Genomic DNA, 14,907 nt, shown 5'->3' with positions numbered 1-14,907 from the left:
CACGTTTTTTTGAGAGAAACTAAAGAGATTTCATGATTAAATTTAATGTGTTGAGAACATTCAGAAAGATATGAGTGAAACCAGGTTAGAAATGTTCCAGCTAATCCACATTGTAGCAACAGACAGAGAAGAATGTCCTGATCAAAAGCATCAAATGCAGAGGAAATATCTAAAGAAACAAGGAGGAATTGATGACCACTATCAATACCCCTTCTTGACATGTCAGTGAGCGATAAAAGAAGAAGTTCTGTGCTCACAGCATGCCTGAATCCATATTGGTATTGATCGAGAATATTACATTTTTCCAAATGGTTAAGTGACAAAGTCCTGAGGCCTTGAGTATCTTAGAAACCTAGGGTAAGGACGAAATGGGACTATAATTACTAGGGTCAGAAGGGTCCAAATTATGGGGTAGATTTTCAAAGGGGTATGCGCGTACCCCCCGAAAACCTACCCCAAACCCCCCCCCTGCACGCGCCGAGCCTATTTTGCATAGACTCGGCGGTGTGCGCAAGCCCCGGGACGTGTGTAAGTCCCGGGGCTTGCATGGAGGGGTGTGTCGCGAGTGACGCGGCGTTTCGGGGGCGGTGCCGCGGGCGTGGTTTCGGCCCCGGGGCGTTCCGGGGGCGTGGCCGCGGCCTCTGGACCAGCCCCCGGGACCGGAACATGGAGTGGGGCAGCCGGCCCAGCGCGCAAAGTTATGCCTGCTTCCAGCAGGCGTAACTTTACCGACAAAGGTAGGGGGGGTGGGTTAGGTAGGGGAAGGGAAGGGAAGGTGTGGGGGGTGGAGGGAACGGAGGCAGGCTGCGCGGCTCGGTGCGCACAGGCTGCCGATTTTGGGCAGCCTTGCGCGCGCCGACCCCGGATTTTAATGGATACGTATGGCTACGCGTGTATCTATTAAAATCCCGCATACTCTTGTTCGCGCCTGGTGCGTGAACAAAAGTACGCGTGTGTGCAGATTTATAAAATCTGCCTCCCCATTTCTTGAGGAGTGGATGAACAACAGCCTTCCTCAGATTGATAGGAATAACACCTTCAGTAAGGGACAAATTAATGAGTTGTGTAAATGTGGAAGATAACGGGTCTCTTATAACTTTGAAGAAGACTGATGGACACTGGACAGTTACTTGAAGGGCATAACTGATAATCAATGTCTTCAGTCTAGCTATCTTGAATAATGCAGTGTAATATTTAACTATGAATGTCAAAGTAAGGAAATTGATTGGCCTATTGGGCATTCACAACTTTGCCATTTACCATGACAAAGATGTCATATTAACGACTTAATGTTAGTCAGGTTCAAGATTTGGTTACTTTTGGGTTGAAACAGAAATTAGCTTAGAACTTACAGACATCTACATCTACTTCTTTCATCTCACTTTTCTTCAGTGTAGCTACTTTTATTAGTTCCAATATCTGGAACTCTTTTTTTAAACTTGTATTCTCTTTTTGTTTTCTGTGGTCATTTGAGAGAAATATCTTGGATCTTTAAAAGAGTAAACATTTCTTGAGTTTTCCTCTTGTTAGAAATTTGTCTTGAAAATTGGAAGTCTGAAAATTGTTGCCAATTCCTCATGGTAAGAAAAGAGTGCCTACTATCTCCATAGTGATTCAGGACATTTGGGTGTCATATAGTTCTATGTCAGTCATAGGATAGATAGGATAGGCTCTAATATCTATATATGTTTACATCTATCTACAGTATCTCTCTCTCTTTATAAATAAATATATATATATATATATACACACACACAACCAAATCACAGAGGGATAGATTTTCTAAAAGTGTGCCCGCGCGTACTTTTGTTCGCGCACCAGGTGCAAACAAAAGTACGCCGGATTTATAAGATACGCTCGTAGCCGCGCGTATCTTATAAAATCCAGGGTCAGCGCGTGCTAGGGGATGCACATTTGTGCAACTTGCCTGCGCTGCCCGTTCCCTCCGAGGCCATTCCGAAATCGGAGCGGCCTTGGAGGGAACTTTCCTTCAGCCTCCCCCCACCTTCCCCTCCCTTCCCCTACCTAACCCACCCCCCCAGCCCTATCTACACCCCCCCTACCTTTGTCGAGAAAGTTACGCATGCCATCACCCGACCCGGGGGCTGTTCCGGAGGCCTCGGCTGCGCCCCCGGAATGCCCCTGTGCCGGCACCACGCCCCTGACATGCCCCCGGCACGCCCCGAATGTTGTGCCGCCCCAATACACCCCCGACACACCCCCAACACGCCCCCTAGCAAAGCCCCGGGACTTATGCACGTCCCGGGGCTTGCGCGCACCACCGAGCCTATGCAAAATAGGCTCAGCGCGCAGGGGGGTTTAAAAGGGTTACACGCATAACTTATGCACGTAACCCTTTTAAAATCTATCCCAGAGACACTAAATATTTTTTTAATACTCTTTAAACAACAGTAATATGCTGTCACATGTGGCTTGTGCCACTTACCTGGGATGAAAAAGCCAGTTCACAACTTGTTGCTGAAGACCGTAAGCACTATCACTTGCCATTGTATTGCCTCCAGATTTTGCAAGAACTTTAATAATAACTGGTATAAAAGACATTCCAATTTGTCCAACAAATTTTATCCAATTTATATCAAAACATTCCCAAAATGTGAGTTTTGTAATGAACCGATCACCAAGATATATTAGTTAGCACAATGATAATTCAAAATATGTTCAGCTCAAAAATTCAAGAACGTTATGTTGCCCTAACAAAAGGCCTATGTTTTGCTAATATTCCTAGGGGTAGATTTTAAAAGGTTGCGCGCAGGCATACATGTGTGTGCGCTACCCGGCGCGGGCACATGTACACCCCATTTTATAACTTGCACGCAGCCTTCCCCCGTTCCCTCCCCCTAACATGACCTTCACACCCCTTCCCCTAATCTTTCCCTCCCCCAGCCCTACTCTAACTCTCCCCAAATTTTTGTTTTACCTTTTGCGCCTGCCTCTGGGCAGGTGCAAGTTGCGCGCACCAGCCAACTGGCGGCGCGCAATCCCCTGCATAGCAGCAAATGGCCGCTGTGCCAGGAGCTGCTGACCCCGCCCCTGGACTGCCTTGGACCATCCATGCCCCACCCCCTTCCCACCCCTTTTTGCAAGCCCCGGGACTTACGTGCATCCCAGGGCTTTACGGGCGCTGCTGGGCCTTTTTAAAATAGGCCTGTCACGCTTAACCTTTTTAAAATCTGGCCCATAGTTTCTTCAGGGAAATTTATACATAAAAGTATTATTAAAGAATTCTGAACTTAAAATATTCATAGCTGCATTTTGAGCAATTAGCTTGTTCAAACTATAAAGTTATGGATGAGCACTACAACCTAAAACAGAAAAAAAAAATCTAATCAGCTTATCTTACAAGGAATAATACTTAAAATTGAAAAACTTCTTATTCTGCACATACTTGGCATTTCCCCATTAGACTCACTTTGACTAAGTATAAAGTTATGCTGTTCCTTAGGGCTTATACAGTAACTCTCAGCTTGATGTCAAAGCTAAATGAAACAATCTTAGTAGAATATATATTAAAAAAACAAAACAATCGAATTAAGCGAAAAAATATGCTGAACATTTAATACATCAAAAACTTCAAAAAGTTAAAAGCGTCATAAAAAAATACTTCAAAAATATGCTTCCCACTCTATAGTTTATTTTAAGCATTGCAGAAATACCACATTCTAAGAATAAGTAAAGTATTGCTCACGTTGATGTAATTGTAACCTCTATTGGAACCTGGAGCTTTTCATTTTGTTGACCAGGCCTTTTTGATGTCGACACTAGACTACTGTAACTCAATCTATTTAGGTCTACTAACATCTATAATAAAATCATTCTAACTTTTACCGAATGCTGCAGCTTGGCTCATCACATGATCTGTTTGCCTTCCACTGGCTTCCAATCCAGTTGAGGATCAAATGTAAAAATTACTATTGTAATACAATATAGGATTGCTATAATTTCACTTCCTTGGATAAATGCTATGCTGCGGATATATAATCCAGCTAGGGCTCTTTGCTCTTCACAGAGAGCTTTGTTGGATATACCTACTGTCCAGAAGGACAGACTATTGGGCATGAGAGAATGTGCTTTTTCAGTAGCGGCACCTATATTCTGGAACTCTTTACCTCAGGAGTTAGGGACAATGGAATGAATAAAGACCGTTAAGAGTTCCTTTAAAACATTTTGGGGTAGATTTTATAAATCTGCGCCAACGCGTACTTTTGTTCGCACACCAGGCACAAACAAGAGTAAGCAAGATTTTAATAGCTGCGCGTATCCATTAAAATCCGGGGTCGACGCACGCAAGGCTGCCCAAAATCGGCAGCCTGTGCGCGCCGATTTTGGCATTAACGCCATAACGCATGCAATACTTCCGGTACCACATGGCATGAATGCAAATTTTTGAAAGGGGCAGGGCTGAACCATTAGCATAGTCCACATCAGACACTGATGTACACCTTCTTTTAAAATGGATGGTTATTCATGAATGATCAATGCTATTGAAAGAATGCTTTTCATTGAATGTTTGGAATTCAATTCTACTAAAGGTAGGGCCGGAGTTTAAAAGGTTACGCGCGCTTGGCTTATTTTAAAAAGGCCCGGCGACACGCATAAAGCTCCGGGACACGTGTAAGTCCCGAGGCTTGCAAAAAGGGGCAGGGATGGGGCGGGGCGTGAGCTGTCCAGGGCTGGAGTGGAGACAGGGTCAGGCTCCCGGTACAGCAGCCATATTTGCTGCTGTGCCAGGGATTGTGTGCCGGCAGGCGCAAAAGGTAAAACAAAAATTTTGGGGGGCGTTAGAGTAGGGCTAGGAGGGGAAAGGTTAGGGGAAGGGGTGGAAAGGTCAGGTTAAGGGGAAGGGAAATTTCAGAGTGGCCTGGGAGGGAACGGGGGAAGGCAGCGCGGCTCGGCGCATGCAAGGTGCAAAATTGTGTGCCTACTTGCGCGTGCCGACCCCTGATTTTATAACTTGCGTGCGCACACATGTACATCAGCGTGCAACCTTTTAAAATCTACCCCACAATGTGTAGTCAATGATTGTTATTATAGGAATATGCTATATATCTTGTTGATCTCACCTCATGGGTTTGTCTTTTTGAAATGTTGCAGTTACTCACACTTAAAAATTATGGGCCAGATTTTAAAAAAGGTTACACGTGTAAATCCAGAGGATTTACGCACATAACCGGCCTTACGCATGCTGGGCCTATTTTAAAAAGGCCTGGTGGCGTGCATAAAGCTGCAGGATGCACGTAAGTCCCGGGGCTTGCAAAAAGGGGCGGGGTGGGGGCAGGCTCCCGGCACAGCGGCCATATTTGCTGCTGTGCCAGGGATCATATGCTGGCAGTTGGCCGGCAGGTGCAAAAAGTAAAATAAAAATTTTTGGGGGGGGGGGGTTAGAGAAGAGCTGGGGGGGGAAAGTTAGGGGAAGGGGTGGGAAGTTCAGGTTAGGGGGTATACATATTACCTGACTTTGTACAGCGGCGCTTCTCTGCAGATATTTGGACACAAGGATATTTACAAATAATTTAATTGAGGCAAATATAAATTTATTATTGCATATCCTTGGGAGATACAGACTATCAGACCTTCAATACAGAGAAAGCTCTACAGCCTGTGTCTCTCAGTATCTTGTAAAAAGCTATATTATATAGATTCAAACTGCTAAATGCTTGTGACGAGGATCACTTACACAATATGACAGTGTAATAAGCTGACCTTCTCTAGCCTGAGAAATCTCCTCCCACCTGAAGGTGCCTTTGTTTAGCATTGCTTTGATGTGCTCTGTTTCTTCTGAACTTCTTTAAGAATGCAGTTTCAGCCATCTGCCATCGATAACCTCCTGACCTTTAATTATAGGCTTTGCAGAGCCTACAGGTCTTCCAGATATCTTCCAAATTCTTGAGTCTGAGGTCAGTGAAAGGTTCACTGTATACCAGCAGGTTCAGTTAAGGCAGACAGCAAAGGACTCTGGGACAAGCTGAGTGAGCCAAAGGCCTGAACCAAAATCTTATGTTACGCTGCCATATATCATTGGAAGGGAAATTTCGGAGCGGCCTGGGAGGGAACGGGGGGAGGCAGCGCAGCTCGGCACGTGCAAGGTGTACAATTGTGTATCCCCTTGCGTGCGCCAACCCCTGATTTTATAACTTGCGCGCGCAAGTTATAAAATCAGGCGTATGTGTGTGCGTGCCAGGTAGCGTGCGCACATGTACACCACGTGTGCATGTTATAAAATCTGCCCTATGTGCACTTTAAGCCCCGATGAATTTTTTTGAAATATAGTGCTATGTCGGGTTTTCAGACAGTTTTATCATGACTATCTAAACGACTAAAGGAAAATAACTTGCTATATGAAACTACTTTTTATTTGCAATATGAAAAAATTCTTAAAGATATGATACTTGAACTAATGAAATAGTGTGAACCTATCATTAAAATTATGACCCATGCATTGGTAGCTGATGAGTGAAAAAATATCTCCCTGCTGTAAGGGTATTCATGATGATTCACATGTATTGCACAATCTATATAAGCAATATTGATAAGATTTGTTGAGCCCAATGCCTGAATCCCAGACAAGCCCGTTGGTTCTTATTTTTTAGCCGTTTTAATTTCTCTCTACTTAACCGGCCAGCATCTAGGAATCTTTGTGCGGACGCACTCTCCCATACTACCGAGACAGAGGACACACTCACCTCTCCTCAGTACATCTTAGATCCGGCTAAGGTCATCATTGCCGCCTCTGAAGTGGTTCCCGCTGGCAAGACGGTTGTGCCCATCCGTCTACGAAAGGAAGTCCTCTCCTGGGCACACGACTCTCTAACGGTGGGGCATCTGGGTGAGGCCCAAACCTTGGAGCTTTTAACACAGTACTACTGGTGGCCACATGTCAAGCGTGAAGTCCAAGCATATGTCAACTCCTGCCCCACCTACTCTAGGCAAAAGCCCTTGCCGGGTCAATCCCTGGGGCCTTCTGCAACCTCTTCCTTTACCTGCAGAACCGTGGACGTACCTCTCTACAGATTTTATAGTAGATCTTCCCCCAACTAAGGGGAAACAAGTCATCTGGGTCACTGTAGACAGGTTTTCTAAGATGGATCACTTTGTGCCTCTCTCTAAACTTCCTACTGCACCAGAGCTTGCGCAGCTCTTTACCCAGCACATTTTTCATGCACATGGACTATCACTACACAATGCCTCAGATCGAGGTTCGCAATTTACAGCTAAATACTGGAAAGCGCTTTGTAAAATGTTTGAGGTTCGCTTGGACTTCATGTTTGCTTTCCATCAGCAAGGCAATGGACAAGCGGAACGTACTAATCATTCTCTGAAGGCTTTACTCTGTTCCTTCGTGGGGGATAAGCAAGACAACTGGGTACCCCTACTATCATGGGCAGAGTTCTCCTACAACTACCACGTTCACTCTGCAACTGGAGATTCGCTCTTCCAACTTGTCTATGGTAAACATCTCAAGCCTCCCTTGCCGCACCCTCTAACAGTACCTTCGCCTGTGGCCCAACTCACAGCCCAGCAGCTTCGCTCTCTCTGGGAATCTACACAAACTAAATTGCAGCAAGCGGCTACCATCGTGAAAAGGAACACTGACAAACATCGTCGTACAGCTCCTATTTTCAGCCCTGGAGATAGGATAAGGGTAAGCACCAAGCATATTTGTCTCCGGATTCCCTCCATGCGCCTGGCCCCTAATACATTGGTTCCTTTGTGGTCTCGGAACGAGTGGGTGCTGTCTCCTACCACCTACGTCTTCCGCCTACTTTGAGGATATACAATGTATTCCACATTCCCTTACTTAAGCCATTGATACTTTCAACTTTTCACCGCAGACCTCCCGTACCTTCCAAGACAGTAGCAGAGGAAGAGACCATATACCAAGTACGTGATGTTTTGGATGTGCAGTTCTACCATTGAACATGGGAGTATCTAATTTCATAGGAAGGATGTGGTTTGGAGGAGAACATGTGAGAGCCTGCCTCCAACATCTTGGACACATCACTTCTCCGTCAATTCCATCATGACCATCTGGGTAAACCAAGACCCCAGGGAGGGGGTGTAAAGGGGGGACGACTGTTGTGAACCCCGTCCGTGGGCCCCACAGCCGGGTTCCCTCCTTACCTGCTGCACCTCTCCGGTCCTTGGCGGTGTTCTCTGTGTGGCTCCAGGCCTTGGCTGGGCCTTCTCGCGGCATTCTCCCCACGATGGAGACGCCGCCAACCTCCTCTTCCAAACCCCGCCCCTTAGGCGCATGCACAACGGGCCAGGATTTAAAGGGGCCGTAGTGGGAAACCTTGTCCCAGCCCCCCAGCTTGGATCTCTGTTTCCTGCCTTGGGAACAGGTCGACTCGCTGAGTGTCTAGTTGCTGCGTTCTTCAGTTCCTGAGTTCCTGTTCCTGCATTCTCCAGTTCCTGTGTTCCTGTTCCTGCGTCCTCCGTGTTCCTGTTCCAGCTCTGCTCCTGCCTCCATGTTCCTGCCTTGCTCTGCTCTCAAGTTCCTGATCCTGCTCCTGTTCCCTCTTTGGTTTGCTTCCCTGGTTTGACTTCGGCTTGGCTTCTGGTTCTCTCTGTGTCTGCTGCCCGTCCTGACCCTTGGCTTATCCTTCAACTTTGCTAATCTTCAGCCTGCCCCAACATCTGGCCTGGATCTCTGTCTCGCACCACTGCTGCCTGCCATGATCTCTGGACCGTCTCCGTCTCTTCCACACTTTTGCCTGACTCAACCCGGACTGTTCTTTGGATTCTTCATAGCCAGGAGACCCTCGCCTAAGTCCTGCCGGCCCCAGCACCCAAGGGCTCAACCTGCGGGAAACAAGGGCTGGTATAGGTGAAGGTCCTGCACCGCTTGCTGGTTACGAGTCCCGTTGTAGGCCTTCCTCCAGCGAATCCTTTCAGCACTCTAGCCGGTCCACATTCATAACAGCCTGATAAAAAATAGTTATATCTAAGCATTCTTTTCAATACACCACTAAGTGCTAATATTTTTTTTTCTTTTACTTAAAATAACATTTGAGGCAACAATCCATTGTCAGCAACTGGCATTTTCATTGCTTGTTAACTATGAACTCCTGCTTCTTTTTTTACATACCAAGAAAGAAGAAACAACAATACTGCAGTGCCAGAGAGAATAATATCTTTTTACTGTTGAAGATAAACAATGATAACGAGCGGCTTGTGCTAGTCTGCCATCTGACTCACCAACACTCTGTATAAAATAACCCTCCTTGACAAATTCATCAAAACTGGAGAAATAAATAAACTATAAAAAAAGAACAGCCACCTCAAAACAGATGGTGCTTTGAACTTGTGTTCTACATGTAACTTGTGCACTGACGGTGGTTCCAGATCTTATTTTCTTTTTCCATCTTAACTCTTCCCTGTTTTTTACACCAAAAAGCTTCAGCATACAATTGAAGTTGAGTTTTAGGTATACAAATGCACTGTGTGTTAGCTATAGACAGTGCTAATATCTGCTGCTTAGCCCTCCGTAGCAGTAAGTTTACAGAAGATAGATCCGCATGCTTTCCTGTGACGTTCACTTTCACTCTCTCTCCCTCTCCATTTTTCTCTTTCAAAAGAGAACTAAATCAGTGTAAGCTTTCTGCACCTCCCAGAAACACTTGAAAGGTCAAACTACATAACTGCAATTTTTATTCATCTTAATCTTATTAGGCCAGAGCTTCTGCTTAGGGGGGGGTGGGGGGGTGTCAATTTTCAAAGGCTGTAAGCACTTAACTTTGGGACTTGGGCTCCTAAAATGGTGTCTTGGGATTCAGCACCAAGAAATGCATCCGGGGTGCTGCAATCCAAAAGAGCTTTACAATGTGGGTGACAAAAGCCTAATGAGCACGGACTCTGAAAGGGTCCTAGGGGTGATAGTGTCTGGTGATCTGAAGATGGCAAAGCAATGTGACAAGGCGATAGCTAAAGCCAGAAGCATGCTGGGCTGCATAGAGAGAGAGGAATAACCAGTAAGAAAATGGAGTTGATCTTGCCCTTTTACAGGTCCTTGGTGAGGCCTCACCTGGAGTACTGTGTTCAGCTCTGGAGCCCTTATCGCAAAAAAGGCATGGAGACAGGATGGAGGTGGTCCAGAGAAGGACGACCAAAAATGGTGTGGGATCAGTATCAGAAGACCTATAGGGAGAGACTGAAGGATATGAATATGTACACCCTGGAGGAGAGGAGGTGCAAGGGTGATATGATACAGACATCTGAAAGGTTTTAATGATGTAAACATGTCAAACCTTTTCGGTTGGAAAGAAATCAGTAGAACTAGGGATCACAAAGTAAAATTCCAGGGGGGATGTCTCAGAACCAACAATAGAAAATATTTCTTCATGGAGAGGGTAGTGGATGCCTGGAATGTCCTCCCAGATGAGGTGGTGAAAACCAAAACAGTGAAAGAATTCAGAACTGCATGGGATAAATATTGTGGATCCCTAAAGGCTGAAGAATGGAAAAGAAGAAAAGAATGCATGGAGTAACTTGCTGGTTTGGCAGTTATTACCCTTCAACCAATAAGCCTTGATACTGTTGACCAGGGGTGGGCAATTCCAGTCCTCGAGGGCCGAGAACCAGTCAGGTTTTCAGGATATCCCTAATGAATATGTTATGTCCCGGAAGTGGATCCTTAGGCCGACCGGCGAAGAGAGACGGTCGGGAGGCAGAACACGCTCAGCCGAAGATGGATCTTCACCTGGAGGCCCGAGACGCCCCCAGAGGAGCTGTCGACGCCCGGGTCACTAGGGCTTAGGTGGCTTCACCCTGGAAGTCCGAGGTCCCCCCAGGAGGAGCCCGTAGGGACCCGGACCGCTGGGACTTAGGCGAGAATACGAGCCGAGGTCAGGGCAGGCAGAAGACAGAAGCGTGGAGACGTACCGAAGTCAAGGCAGGCAGCAGAAGTCAGAAGCGTGGAGACATACCGAGGTCAAGGCAGGCAGCAGAAGTCTGAAGCGTGGAGACGTACCGGGGTCAAGGCAGGCAGCAGAAGTCAGGAAAACAGGAACAGGAGCGTGGAAACCGGCAGGCAGGATCAGGAACAGCAACTAACACTCAGGAGTGACCACGTTGCAAGGCAAAGCAGGAAGAAGCACTGCCGACTTAAATCCCCCACCAGCGCTGACGTCAGGAAAGAGGGCGGTTCAGCACTTCCGGGTGCTGGACCTGTAAAAGGACAGCCCGCGCGCGCGTTCCTTGCAGGGGGAGGAGTCGATATCGGGCATTGGCAGCGTCGGCGGTGTCTCCCTCGTGGAGACGCCGCTGCCATGCGGCCAGGCCGGCCCCGGATCCTGCGGCTCGCGGCAACGCGGAGGGGACCCTGTCGGAGGTAAGGACCCGGTTGCTAAGACGGCGACCGGGGCTGCAACAGAATATGCATGAAATAGATCTGCATACACCTGAGGTAGAGTGCATGCAAATCTCGCTCATGCATATTCATTAGGGATATCCTGAAAACCCGACTGGTTCTCGGCCCTCGAGGACTGGAATTGCCCACCCCTGCTGTTGACGCTACTCCATCATTGCTTGATGCAACTCCATCGTTGCTCTCTGCTTTGACATTGAGGAGAGGGGGGAGTTGGAGCCGTGTGGTAACCTTCGGGGGCCCCGACTTGTGTGGTCTGGGGAAACAGGTATGGGGGTAATTTGCTGATGCGGTGGTTACTGCCCTGGCCCAGTGAGCCTTGATACTGTTGGTGCAATTCTAGAGTTGCTTTCTGCTTCAGCGGCAGGATATAATGGGGAGCTGGATTCAGACACCAACCAACGAGGACCCTTTCTTTTGCGGTGTGGGAAGCTGGTGGGCATGAGGTGGCCTGTGGGGTGCAGCAGATATTGCCGTGGGCTTCCTGGGAGGACTGGATGGACCATTTGGAACTTTTCTGCCAAAATTTCTATGAATTGGCCTATGGTCTTAAATTTAGGCCCCTATCAAGGGCTGCTACAGGGATAGAGTTAGGGAGGGGGAAAAAATCATGTGCTTAGCTTTAATTTTCAGATCTAGGCTCTTAACTTAGGTGTCTAAATCTAAGTAAATTAATTGCAAATCTAAATTTAAACATATAACTAACATAGAGGTTGATATGCAAAAGATTTGTTTGGCTAGCTGACAGACCAATGTAGACAGTGTGTTGAGCTGAACACACCTTTCTCCTGCACTTCAGCGTGCATTTTCTTTGCACAAAACTCAGTCAAGATGCAGCAAAACATTTTACACACAGAAAATGTGCGTTCCTAAATGGGAGCTCTGTTTAACACCCTCACATGGAAATTCCATGCAAATGAGATCATTAAGCAGTACTCTCCAATGCAAATAGTTTCCCCTGGTCAAACATGGGCTTTCTTAGTGCTGGAAGCTTAACTCCTGGGTCAGAGACGGAGTTAAGTTTCCAGCGCTAATGCACTGGCACTTAAAAACCCTATCAAAAAGGGAAAATAGGAAAAAAAAGTAGTCTGGACTTATCAGGCTTACAATAGCCACTTAACAGGATAAGCATGGACTTATCTATATACGTAGCATTCACTGCTGATTAGACGGATTACTGTTTATACATATCTGGATAAGTAGTGGCAGCAGTGGCAAACAGGACTGCATCAGTCTATCAGGGACAGCTCCTCTGCATTTTTTAGTTAAAATGTGGGTTCGGTTTGCGCAAAACACACATTTTACACTCAACACGCTTTAACATACTCTAACGAGAGTTAGAAAAATGTCAATCTGAGCATTAAAAATGTGCACTAAAATCCAGAGCAGAGTGTTTTAACGCGCAGATTACTGCATCGGCCCGTTTGGAAGTTAGCTGGACAAACCTACAAGGTTAAAAATAAACCATCGTCTGCAGAAACTCTGCCCATATAGCAAGAGGCAAAATTGGAGGCTTTTTGGGAATGTGATTACACTTTAGCTGGAAGATTCTCCAACTAAATTTAGATGGGTAAGTCAGGTCAGGTCTGTCCTCAGGATAACCAGGTAATGGTACCCAGCTATATTTAGCAGCAAATTTATCCTGATAAGAGCTGCTGAATATTTATGTAGAATTACCCAGGGTAAACTATTTGCTCACTGACTCTCTGACGACTTACCTCTTAGCAACATGGTAAATAATGGCAGATAAAACTCAAAACGGCCGCTCCAGTTTGTCCAGGAGTGGCCAGTTCGCTCTGGGTAAATATACACAAATTCTCACACGGAATCTGCCACCTACTCCCCTTCTCCCATGTGTTGTAACTACCACTCCATGCAAGTTACCCCATGTCTTACAGCAGAGGTTCCCAAATCTGTCCCAGGGAACCCCCAGCCAGTCACATTTTCAGGATATCCACAATGAATATTTGTTAGCAGTAACACTACAATCATGCAATCCGCAGTGAATACTAAGATTGCAAAACAAAGGACTATTAACTATCCCCACAATATGAAGCACACTTCTAACGCAAATAAGACATCCATAGCGGGTCCAAAATTCTAGAATTCTCTGCCTGAGACGCTACATATTCTACCAGATAGAAAGAAATTTAAATGTGAGCTAAAAACATGGCTATTCAAAAACACATATAATCTAACTTAAAAACATCAGAATATACAGAGCAACAAAGACAAAAAAGGACAAAAGATTACTTTCGAATCATGTAGAATAAACCAAACGAGAGAACATGTTGCGAGCGCGGAGGTTCGGTTGCTTGCTCACGAGAGATTGTGAGCCCTTGGACCACAGCGTGGCTCAGGGAGGAGCCCCAAGACACATACTGTGGGAGGTTAGAGTGTTCAGGCACTGGCTGGAGCAAGACTGGACCACGATCAAGGTGTGGAACATCAGGAACTGGAACAAAGCAAGCTCAGCCCTCCACTGGACCTGCACACACCGGTGAGACCCAGCAATGCAATGCTAGTCTCAAGAGTAGCCCTCCGGCCACTCGGTAGCCCTTCCGGACCTGCCGCTTGGGAACAATGAGTGTGTGAGGCCAGACGGAGGCTGAGTGCAGGAACAAGACAAGACATGGAACTCAGAAACTCAGACGAGGATACATGGAACTTGGAAGACTCAGATGAGGTTTCAGGATACTTGGAAGACTTGGACAAGGTCTCAAGGAATTTGGAAGACTCAGGCGAGGATTCAGTGTTCAGGCACTAGTACAGAGTGAGTACTGCACCACAGCACTCTACACAGCTGCCCATGGCTGGTCATGGACCACGCCAAAAGTGAAGCAGGCTCCAGGCAAGAAAGTGAAGGCTTGGAAACGGAAACATGTTGAAAGTTCAGAAGAGGCCTGCACTGAGGCATGCCCTACACAGCTGCCCATGGCTGGTCGTGGACCAAGCTGAAGCTGAGCAGGTTCTGGCTTGAGACTTGAGCATGGATGGAAGGAGGTCCAAGGTACTCCGAAGACTAGGAACTGGATTCAAAACTCAGGAATCAACACTCAGAACTCGGATTCAGGAATAGACCTCGGCTTTAAAAACAAGGGCCTTCCGGAGACCTGTGCTGCAGTCGTGAAGACAGGCCTTGTGCCACGAAGCGCCCTACACAGACTCCCATGGGCTGGTCATGGACCACAACGGTGGCACACCAGGAAAGGTGGATAAGCAGGGAACCTGGAAGCAGAACGAAGAGCCAGAGACGAGGACATCAGACCAGGACTGGAACACAGAACATCAGGAACTTCAGGACATGGAACATGGGACTTCAGGACAAGGAACAACAGGACACCGAATAGACAATGAAGGAGATCCAACGAGGAACAGGACCAGAATCATCAGGATGAAGGAGACCAGGAACATCAGGAACATCAAATAAGACACGAGAAGACCACAGAGGACCTTGACCGGAGAAAGAAGCATGGATGACTATGGATCTGATTCAAAGACCCCAAGGAAGTGGAAGAGAGCCT

The sequence above is a fragment of the Rhinatrema bivittatum genome, chromosome 1 (genome assembly GCF_901001135.1).
Source record: "Rhinatrema bivittatum chromosome 1, aRhiBiv1.1, whole genome shotgun sequence".
NCBI lineage: Eukaryota > Metazoa > Chordata > Amphibia > Gymnophiona > Rhinatrematidae > Rhinatrema > Rhinatrema bivittatum.
This window is presented reverse-complemented; position numbering follows the sequence as displayed.